The following is an 11,104-nucleotide window of genomic DNA, read 5'->3' as shown; positions in this document are numbered from 1 at the left end:
TTGTTTCCTTCCCTGGCTTCTCTGTGTTCCAAATTGTCCTTAAGGAGCAGGTACTACATAGAGCTAACTTTCAAGCATTTAAAATGGAAGGGGGGCTGGGGATGCAGCTCAAGTGGTAGTGCGCTCACCAGGTATGCGAGGGGCGCTGGGTTTGATCTTTAGCACCACATACAAAGAAAGATGTTGTGTCCACCGAAAACTGAAAAATAAATATTTAAAAAATCCTTTCTCTCTCTCTCTCTCTCTCTCTCTCTCTCTCTCTCTCTCTCTCTCTTTAAAAAAAAATGGAATGAAATTCCTATTTTTAGTTTTATCGCCTAGAGAAGCGCATGTGGACGGCGTTAGAACCTCCCGGGCCCCCTAATCCTGCGGTGGAATCACAGTGCCTCCGTGGGCCGGTTTTCAGTTGTTTTCATGATGAACTCCAGTGAGCAGAGAAGCCACTCAGGTTCTCCTGTCCCGTTCAGTGATGTTTTCCAGGAGCTGTCGCTGGACCCAGCACCACGAGGCCCCAGAAGAGGCGTACGCATGGTTTTCCTCTCTTTGGAATGCTGCTTTTAGCCAGCACCTAACTCTCACCCCAAAAGCCATACAGAAAAGGTGATCCAGTGAGGTCTTCTTGGAAGGAGGTGGCCCTGGCTCGGGCCCATGCCTGGTTCAGCTTTGAACCAAAGAACCTGTGACCCTGACCAAAGAGGTTGTGGGCATGAAGGGCTCCAGAGCCCCCAGGATCTGAGAGAGACTGGAGGCCCCTGAGCGCCCCTTCCTCACTCAGGGAGCAAGGCTCGCCTGTCACAGTGTGTGGGGGTCACATGTGACCAGACTAGCTGAGCAACCTCAGTGCCCAGGCTGCAGATGGGCCCCAGGTGGAAGGATGGGCTGAAGCCAGGGCAGGTGGTCCCATCGCGGCAGAGGCTGCCAAGGTAGAGGACAAGGGCCAATCAGGTGGATGCTGACCCAGAATCTGGGCTGCACTCTTGGGAGGAAGAGTCCTGCCTGCTAATGACAGGGTGAGGCCTGTGTGAGTCCTGTGGTCCCCGCCCGCCAGCCTGTCTCAAACCCTCTCACAGCTCCAGGACAACTCCTACAGGAGGCATGCAGCGGCTGTTCCAGGCAAGGATGCCACTGGGTGACACAGGTGGCACTGACGATGGCTGAATCCAGACAATGCTCAAAGGCCAGTAGGCTGCAGGCAGAGGGCAGCCCAGGTGGACTGCAGGCCACACAGGAGCTAAGTCTTGGTGAGGAGCTGCCCACCCAGGCAGGGAGAGGAGCTTTGCAGGATGGGAGAGTGGAGAGATGGCCATGGGAGGCCCAGCCCCCTCCAGTGACCATCAGGGGACCTTGGCCTAGACTTGAGGCCAATACCTGTAGATGGGAAGATCAGAGCCCCATGGGCGTGGGCCTGATGTCTGTGGGGGCTAGGAGGGTGCAGGTGACTGTCCAGCCTGGGGTTCTGCTATAAGTTGTGGATCAGAGACACTGGCCTGAGGCCCAGGAGGGGCCTGAATGTTTCTCTTACATCACTGCCTTGTGTGGGGTGAGAGGAGAGCTAGGAATCTGCAGTCTCACCCTTCCTCCTCGTTTCTCCCAGGTGCAGAACTATGCGTAAACTAGGGACATGTTCATATGCCCCAGATTGGCTCCGAGAGCCTGGATCTGGTGGAACACAGGAGAACAGGATATAAGCCTTACCTGGTAAAAGAAAACCGCTGATCTCACCTGGGATGCTGTGGAGGACTTCGTAGATGCAGCTCTGCTGAGGGAGCTCTCGCCCTGGGTTCTGACCCACAGAACTCCTCGCTGCACAGACCAGCGCGTCCGAGAACCGCCGCCAGGAGGAAACCAGAGAATGGTGCCCGCTGAAACCTGGTGAGGGAGCTTTAATGAGCTTCTCTGGAGGATTCTGATGAACATCAGAGTTGGGAATCTCTGTTCTAAAGCAAGGAAGTCCCACAGATGCTTATGGAACCACCCAGTACATCTTAAGCACTGAGCTTCTCCCCCCTCCAGGTATCAAGACTGGCTGGAGAGCCCTGGTGATGGAGACCGTGAGGTGCTGGCGGGAGTGGACCAGGGAACACTCTAAGAATCCAGGGCAGACCACCTCGGAGGAGCCCCCTCGTGCTGGCCACGGCACCACTGCAGCTCAGCGAGGAGAGGCTGGTCCTCTCAACGAACAGTGCTGGAACCCCTGGATGTCCACTGGGGGGAACTCACCGTGACCTTTTCACTCTCTATATAGAAATCAATGTAAGAAAATACAAGCCTGAGCTTGAACGGCCTTGGATTGGCCCATGCAAAACCAATGACATTCGTCATTTTTTTTAACCAAAAGCCCCAAGATTATCAAAACGATCAACTTCTAGGAGAAAATATAGTAGACTATTTTCTTGACCTTGATATGGGCAAAAACTTCCTAAATAGCACAAAAGAAGTACTAACCATAAAAAAAAATGTATCAGTTGAACTTTATTAAGAACTTTGTTCATCAGAGTGCCCCCAAGAGCCAGGCACACACTTATAATCCCAGCTACTTGGGAGGTTGAGGCAGGTGGATTGCAAGTTTGAGGTTAGTCTCAACAATTTAGCAAGACCCTGTCTCAAAATTTAAAAAATAAAAAGGACTGGGCATGTAGCTCAGTGGTACAGCACCCCTGGATTCAATCCCCAGTGGGAAAAAGAAAGGAAAGAAAAGAAACTCACCTAAGAGAGGTCAAAGGTAAGTCAGAGACTGGGGATGGTACTTACACCTTGTGATAAAGGACTCAGGCCTGATTTTAGATCAATAAGAAAAAGACAATGTTAAAAATAGGCAAAGATTTGAATAGCTCCTTCACAAAAGAAGGGATCCCAGTGACCGTGAAAGGATGCTTGACGTCGTCAGTCATCAGGAACATGCAAAATAAAACCACAACAAGATACCATGACACACCTAGGAAAATAGCTGAAATTAAAAGGGCTGACGGGGCGGGGTGGAGCAAGCGTGCCCTGTTCTTGTACAGCAGGTGGGGGCGTGGCCCGGCACAAATGCTTTGGAAAATTGCTTGGCAGGAACCACAAACACAGTTGCTTGCCCTTTAACCCATTCCTCACACCCCAGGGCCCATCCCAATTAAAACTGTGCTTGTGGGTTCTTGGAGACCCTTCCTTTGTTGAATTAAGCTCCAACTGGGGAGCTTAACTGATACATAATGCTAATGAACAAATGATTGATTTTAAGAGAAAATTAACATCACCAACAAAATCCTGGTGACCTGCAAGAAATTTTAGTACAAAAATAATGAAAACCTTTCCAAACAAAAATCTAAGCTAATAAGAAAAAAAGGAAGAGAAATATAATAATAGATCATGACAATTTAGGAAGAATTTTATAAACAGAAAAAGCAAAATCAAAAAGGAACTCATAGGGCTGGGGTTGTGGCTCAGTGGTAGAGCACTGGCCTGGCATGTGTGAGGCATGGGGTTCGATCCCCAGCACCACATAAAAATAGAAAACAAATAAAATAAAGGTATTGCGTCCATCTACGACTAAAAAAAAAATTATATATTAATAAAAGGAACTCATACCCAAGCCAGCCTTTCAAAAGGTGAACAATATTGTAAATGTTATGGGAAACAAATGGCTCCAAAAATAAAATTGGGAAATAAAATTTAAAAGAATTGGAGGAAATCTGTTTATAATGTTAAATGAGAAAGAACTTCATAAATAAAAACACACAAGCCAGAATCAAAGAAAACATGCACATATTGTTCTTATAGAATGTCTTAAACTCTACAGAGTGCACAAGATCAAGACGCATTGGAAACAGGAGCACGTGTGCAAGATCAGGAACTAATGTTCTCAGCAATGCAAATGCTTACACACAGTGATGCTACCGCATTCTCAGAGCAAAGGGGAAGAGTGTGGGAAATACACTTCAATTTTCTTCCTCCACCTCCTCCTCCTCCTCCTCCTCCTCCTCCTCCTCCTCCTCTTCTTTTTCATTCCCTTTATCTTGTTTTCTCCTTCCTTTTGGAAGTCAAGTTGCTGTGCAGTTTCCTACATAGTTAGTAGATACATTTACTGATGGATTTTATATGTTTTTCACAGTGACTCTTCTGATTCTGCATTTCTAGATCCATTTTGCATATGAGAAAACTGAGGTTCTGACAACCATATTATTAGCAGACCTAGGACTTGGAAAGCAGGTCGCCTGGCTCTGGAATGCTCGTTCAAGCATGGCTCTCCAAGGCCATAAGGCAAGCTGTGGCCGTGGCATTTTGACAGTCAACAAGACTCATACACTGCTGCCCAGATTGGCACTCCAGGCCCTGGGCCAGGCATGGAAGGGACACAGGCTGTCTGTCTGTCTGAGTGATCTCCTGGGCCCTTGGTTGTCTCTCCTAAGACAGACAGAACCCTTCCCCAACCCTCTCTCTCAGCTTGGGCTGACCCCCCAGACCCTCTTTTCTCCTCGGGTTGCTTCCTTGACCTCCCCAGACCCCGGACCTCCCTTCTCCTGGTCCTCTTTCTGCCCCAGTCCTGCAGCCTCTGGGTTCTGCTGTGTCCCCTCAACTCCCCAGCCCCATATGCCTCCTCCACAGACTGAGTGGGCTTCTGCCACACCTGCTGATCCTGCCTCTGCGGTCTCCTTCCACCCTCACCCCCACTGGCTCAGTAGAGGCCCTGTGGGCTCCACACCCAGATGGCCACACCCTGGACTTCACTTCCTCATCCCTGGACGAAGCTCAGCCCTGCTTTTTTCCTCCCATCCCACCCAAGTGCATGGGCACTGTGCTAGATACAGGTGGGTGCTGTATATCCTTTGAAGGGGGCCTGGCTTGAAGAACCCAAGTGCTTGGCACCCAGTATACCTCTTGGAGTTAGATGAAGTGCACTGCTCAGGAAACAGGTGACACCCTCTATTCCACCCCCGATTCCGTGGACTGATCCCTGTGATGTCTTTGGGTAGAATCATACCTCCTGCATTCCTTCCTGGGGGCAAGGGAGGAGTAGGTGTGAGTGCCTGGCACTGCTGTGTTATACCAGCTGCCTGGCACAGATGTTCACATGGCACCAGCCCCTCCTCCCAGGAGCAGGCTGAGAGCAGGCAGTTGGCCCCCAACCCCAAGCTCTGACAGGTCCCTGCACAGGGGCCTAGGTTAGGATTCAGAAGACCCATAATGTACCAGGTGACTGGGGAAACCATTCTTTGCTCTAGCTCTGAGTTTATCCACCTGCATAATGGGCAACGGGAAATTGCATTAGCTCTATGGCATTCTGAGGGGACCGACCTTTTGGAAGTCAGGCTGTCAATCAATTTCACTCAAACTAATACAGACCCAAGTCTGGGCTAAATGTCATTCTAGCCAGGGCTAGATTCTGGGAAAATAACAGAATATGTAAGAATAACAGAATATGTAAGAATAGAACACTCCAGGAAAATAATATGGGAGGAAATTTAAATTGAAAATTTAATTAATTGAAATTGCAAAATAAAAAGTCTTTGTTTGACTACAGTTTTGAGATAAGACCATCAATTTGATTTTATCAGTGTGCATGGTTACATGTGCACACATACACATACTCGAACTCATAAACACACACACACACACACACACACACACACACATACCTGTGCAGGCATTGTGCACAAATCTAATTTTTAGTCAAAGCAGATTGCACAACTGAAGTCTGGGATAGTGAGAGGGCTGTTGACTAGCACATGGCTATCCAGTGGAGGAACATCCTCTTGAGAATATCTTAATGTAAAAAAATTAAATGTGGATACCTCTAGTGGAAAAAACTTGGGAGAAGTTAGGGGAAAAACTGGGGTTGTCCCCACAAGCCCACCTAAAGCCATCACTTAGCTTCAGGAGGGCTCGGCCCTGTCCCAATGGTTCGTGCAGCTTGGCAGGGAGCAGGGCTGGCCATATCTCTGAGCCACTTGGCTGCCGGGGAACCACACCCATCTCCCTCACGTGCCCTCCCCTTCCGCCTCTTCTGCTTCCTTCCAAGTTGGCAAAACTAGAGTTGAAACACGGATCGAGTGTCTAGAACATGCCAGAAGTCAGCCACATGTGGGGCAGAGAAAAAGAGCCCCAGGTCCCCTCCCTCATGAGCTCATGGACCAGGAAGGGACAGACTGCTGCTGGTTCTGGGCACCAGTTCCCCGTCAGACGCCCAGAGTCCTGGGGAGCGATGCTCCTTAGTGACCCAGGAGGGAAGGAGGACTTCCTGGAGTGGGCAGGTCAGTCTGTCTGAAGGGAAGGCTGAGCTTCCCTGCTGGGTTCCAGCAGCCCGGCATGCTGGAGAGGTGGCCTTGGCCAAGCCACAGAGGCTACAGGAAGTCACCGACAGGGTCAACCTTTCATGTCCTCCCTCTCTAAGACCCTGAGCGAACCCAGGGACGTTCCAGCACAGACACAGCCAGCGCAGGCTGGTTCCCTCCAGTCCTCCTCCTGGAGCCCCGAGGCCCCCCTGCCAAATGCCACATGCATATTCCACCTGCCTGGAAACTGGGCCAGCAGCAAGGTGGAGCCCTCCAGGTGTCACAGACGGAGGAGCAGACATTCCACGGCATTCCTGGCCACGTCCCTCACTTCTTGGCAAACTCTCCCATCACACTGGCCCAGGGCCAGAGAGGGGAGAAGAGGAGCAGGTCAGAGACGAGGCGGGGGAGAGGACTGGACAGGGAGGGAAAGGGCTCAATATGGACCCTGTTGCAGGGACCCACGGAGTTCAGCAAGGTCCTCCAACCCGGCTGACCCAGGCAGCCCCCTCAGAGGGACACTGTGACAGGGACTGTGCGGGGAGGCAGGTCCACCGTCACAGCAGGCTTACTGCTACATCAGTGCATCTGCTGAGCCACCCCACCCAGGCGACGTCACCTCTCTGTGCCCCACTGTTCCCCTCTGATGGATTACTGAGGTGTGCATGTCATCTCCTTTCCCAGGTGTTAACAATGCTATCAAGCACAATGGCTGATCCGAAGGAAGCAAATTAAAAATAATTAATAATAATCCTCCTAATAGTGATAATGGTGAGTGATTAATAGTGGTAGTCATGATGATGCGGGCAGTGAGCTGTATGGAGCTGTATGTCCCCCTCCTGTGCGTAGTCCGTGTGCGTCCTGAATCCTGCCAAGGCCCTGGAAAAGGCCATCAAAAAGATGTGTGCTTTAAACACGTAACCAGACTGCAGGAGGAGAAGCTAAGAGAGCTGAGATCGGCAGAGGAAGAGAGGTTCCTATTTCCTGCGCTACTTCCTGCGCTACGGGGCAGTTAAGGGCGGGGAAAGCTCATTTCTGAGTTTTCAGGAAAACAGAAGGGCCTCAGACAAAGGGAAGGGCCCATCCCAGGGCTGGGAAGCCAAGCAGCCTGGGGAGAAGGGTGAAGAAACGTGCAGACAGATGTGTCTGTTCCCCAGGATGCTCCATGCATTCTCAGACGGCTCCAGACCAGCCACCAGCCAGTAGCACCAGAGTGAGGAGTGGCACCGAGGCCACTCGGGATGCAGTGACCAAACAGCTCACCCTGCAGGTAGGAGGGAAGATCCCCTTCACCCGTCCTTGTTTCCAAGACTGTCCAGGATGCGAGGAAGCAGGCTGGCGAAACCAAGCAGCGTAGCTAAGTAGGTCACATTTATTGCAAAGCTCTAATACCAGACGGCCCTTTCAGAGAGGCCTGCCTCTGTGACCCGGGACTAAACAAGGAAGAGCGCTTTGGAGGAGGAATATACGGATTGAAAATTATTCTTGCTAAAATGTAAATGACTGAAATCAGGAAAGCAATGGGAGATACCAGGAATCTGAAGCAGGAGGAAAGGCCCCGGAGGGAAAGATTATGGAGCAGACAAATGGAGGGGTGCAGACCAGAGGATTCTATCTGGAACCAGAAAACCAGACGTGCTACTTCCCAGCTGAGCAGCCTCCTCAGCCTCCCGGGATCTTGATCTCCTCACCTGTGAGGCTGGGGAAATGCTTGTAAACTGAGTGATGGAACTGGTGACAATAAAGGAACCATTCACGCACAGGCTGCTCTGTGACTTGGGGATTTCACAAGGTCCCCAGCAACTGGACAAGGGCTTTCATTTATTTCTCTTAAAAAAAAATTATGGATGCTCAGATGGAAATCTGTGATGTAGGATTGAAGTCACGTCCTCCAGTGAGGTTTCCGGGGGTCGGGGTGAGCTGGCTGGTGGGGACTGCAGCCGCACACCAAGTTTCTGATGTGCCTCAAGTCCAGGGGTGATTCTCCCCCTTGAGGGAGCAGCCCACAGGCCGTTTGGTGGCTCCTGGGGCCTGGCTGCTGAAGGGTGGTGCGGCTTGAAAAGGGTAGCCTGGTGCAGGGCCGTCACATCTCTGTGCTCAGCCTGCTCACCTGCAAGAAGGAGATGATCACACCCACAGCCCCACGGCTGGGTGACATAATCCCCGTCAAGCCCTGGGGCTGTGCTGGGCACACAGTGCTCCACTGCGGCTGATTTTGTTTTTATTGTCATTATCATTATTATTATCTTCACTCATAATTTGAATTATTGCTCTGAGATGACACGGATGATGGAGTGGGTTGTTTGGGGCAGTGGCTCTGGAGCTCTGGAAAGCAGAGTGTCTCCACAGATGGAGCCACATCACCGCCCCATACCTCCCCGCTCCCAGCTCCACACCTCCCGGCTCCCCAGCCCCAGCTGGCTCCGCCCGGCAGGCTCTGGCAGCCTGGAGCACGCGGCCCCAGGTGACAGGCATGTGCCGCAGGAGTGTGGGCAGAGCTGGACGCCAGAACCCCCAGGCGGGCACCTTCAGCCAGCCCTTGACCTCTGTGACTCACATGCCAGGCACGATGGCGGAGGTGGCATGAGGTTCAGAGCTCCACAGGTGGGGCACAATGGGCAGGCAGGGTGGCTGGGGACCCCGTGGGGGCTTACAGGTAGCCAGCTCTCAAGGGCCTGATTTGGACATGAGGACTTGGGTGTGGTCATACCAGCGTCCAGGATCGGGGTCTGCAGGTGGGACCAGATGTCCTCTGAGCTCGCGGGTCTATTTCCAGGAACTCGATCTTGACCAACATAGATGTCTAGAGGGCAGCGGGAAGTACAGGGCAGGGGCCAGTCCTGGGGGTAGCAGTTGGTGGTCTCCATGGTAGTAGTTGGTGGTCTCCATGCCCAAGTGGTGAGGTGGGTTTTTTTTAACTTTATAAAAAATTTTATTTGTTCTTTTTAGTCATACATGGCAGTAGAATGTGTTTTGACATATCACACATGTAGGATAACTTCCGGTTCTTGTTGATGTGCATGATGTGGAGTTACACTGGTCATGTAGTCATATATGAACACAGGAAAGTGATGTCTGATTCATTCTACTATCTTTCCCATTCCCAAACCTCCTTCCCCCTACTCCCCCCTCTCTAATCTGGTGAACCCCCACTCCTCCCTCCCTCACCCCACCACCTCCTGCCTATTGTGGGCCATTATCTACATATGAGAGAGAGCACTGGCCTTTGATTTGGGGGGACTGCCTTTTACACTTAGCATAATAGTCTCCAGGTGCATCCATTTACTGGTAAATGCCATAATTTCATTCTTCTTTATGGATGAATAACATTCCATTGTGTCTATATGCTACATTCTCTTTATCCATTCATCTGTTGAAGGGCACCTAGGTTAGTTCCACAGTTTAGCTCTGGTGAATTGAGCTGATTTAAACACTGATGTGGCTGTGTCCCTGCAGTGTGCTGATTTTAAGTCCTGTGAGTATAGACCGAGGAGTGGGATAACTGGGTTAAATGGTGGTTCGGTTCCAAGTTTTCTGAGGAGTCTCCAGACTGCTTTCCAGAGTGGTTGCACCAGCTTGCAGTCTCAACAACAATAAATGGTGAAGTTTTGAATTCATATTCATTGGGGTGGGGGCGTCTGTGGCCGCTGGGTGGACCTCAGCCCACAGAGCAGGGCGAGACAAGGACGTGGAGAAGAGTTTGACTGAATGTCAGGACAGGATTGGCCCCAGAGAGGCAGAGGCCAGGTTGAATGGGGTAGGATACTCTCTGTGGCCAGGGAAATGGGACTTAGGTTGGCAGCCGCCTTGGCCACCTGGGTTGGGCTCAGCTCAGGACGGAGTGACCTGTAACGCAGAGCAGGCTGAGGGTGACCCCCTGAGGGATACGCGAAGTGTGTGTGTGTTCCTGCAGGAGAAGCAGGGGACCAAGTGGAGGCGACAGCCAAAAGCAGAAGGAGAGCCCAAAGCCACCTGGGGGCCCCAGGACGGCTTCCCAGAAGAGGCTACCAGGTCCATCTGGGTGTCCAGAGGGCACCCAGGGAGGGCCTCTACAGGTCCCATTCCTCCTTCCTGAGGTGCCTTAAAGTAGCATTCTCATGGCCATTTGTCCACCTCCAGTTTCTTCCTTCTCTGATTCCACCAGCAGGGGTTTTTCTGTGAACACAACTCCTTTTTGACTACTCTCCAGCTCAGGAACCTTCCATGGCTCCCTACTGCCCATGGAAGGAATCTTCTTAACTTTTCATCTAAGGGTCTCTGCAATCTGGCCTCAGCTTGAAGACCCTCTTCAAGCTTCTACCCATGCCGAAAATAGTGGAGAACTGGCCATTTCTCCTAAATTCTACAAAGATTCCTGGCCTGTGCTTTGGATTAGGCTCTGCCAGGAAGCTTTGGTGTCTTTGCCTTCCTTCTGAGCCAGGCCTGGCCTCCCAGGGCCCGCTCACGTGCCCTTCACCCACCAGTCGAGGGCTTCCTGCCTGCAGGGGGTCCTTCCTCCCCCTCACCGGGCTCTTGCCTTGTCCTGGGTGCTACATGAGTATGTATTTTTAACATTTTTGTTCATTATTCTCTCTCCCTAAACAGAATGCAAGGGAGCTGAATCTAAGATGGGGAGTGTCCTTCCCCGCCTTGCTCTTCCCCCACACGAGGACCTTGTCCTCCTCCCTTTGTGTTCTCATTCTGGCTGGGGGGCTTGTCCAGCTATTCTCTGCCCGGTGAACCCCAGAGAGGCTCCCCCAGGGTTTCAGGAGCACCCAAGCTCTCTCGATGACACGGTCTCACCCGCAGCTCTCTGCACATCTGAACTGGCCCTCTCCTGGCTGCTTGGCTCCCATGTGCAGAGCCTGGGG

This window comes from Callospermophilus lateralis, chromosome 3, assembly GCF_048772815.1.
Source record: "Callospermophilus lateralis isolate mCalLat2 chromosome 3, mCalLat2.hap1, whole genome shotgun sequence".
NCBI classification, from domain to species: domain Eukaryota; kingdom Metazoa; phylum Chordata; class Mammalia; order Rodentia; family Sciuridae; genus Callospermophilus; species Callospermophilus lateralis.
The sequence above is the reverse complement of the archived record's forward strand: the minus strand, read 5'-3'. Positions refer to the sequence as shown.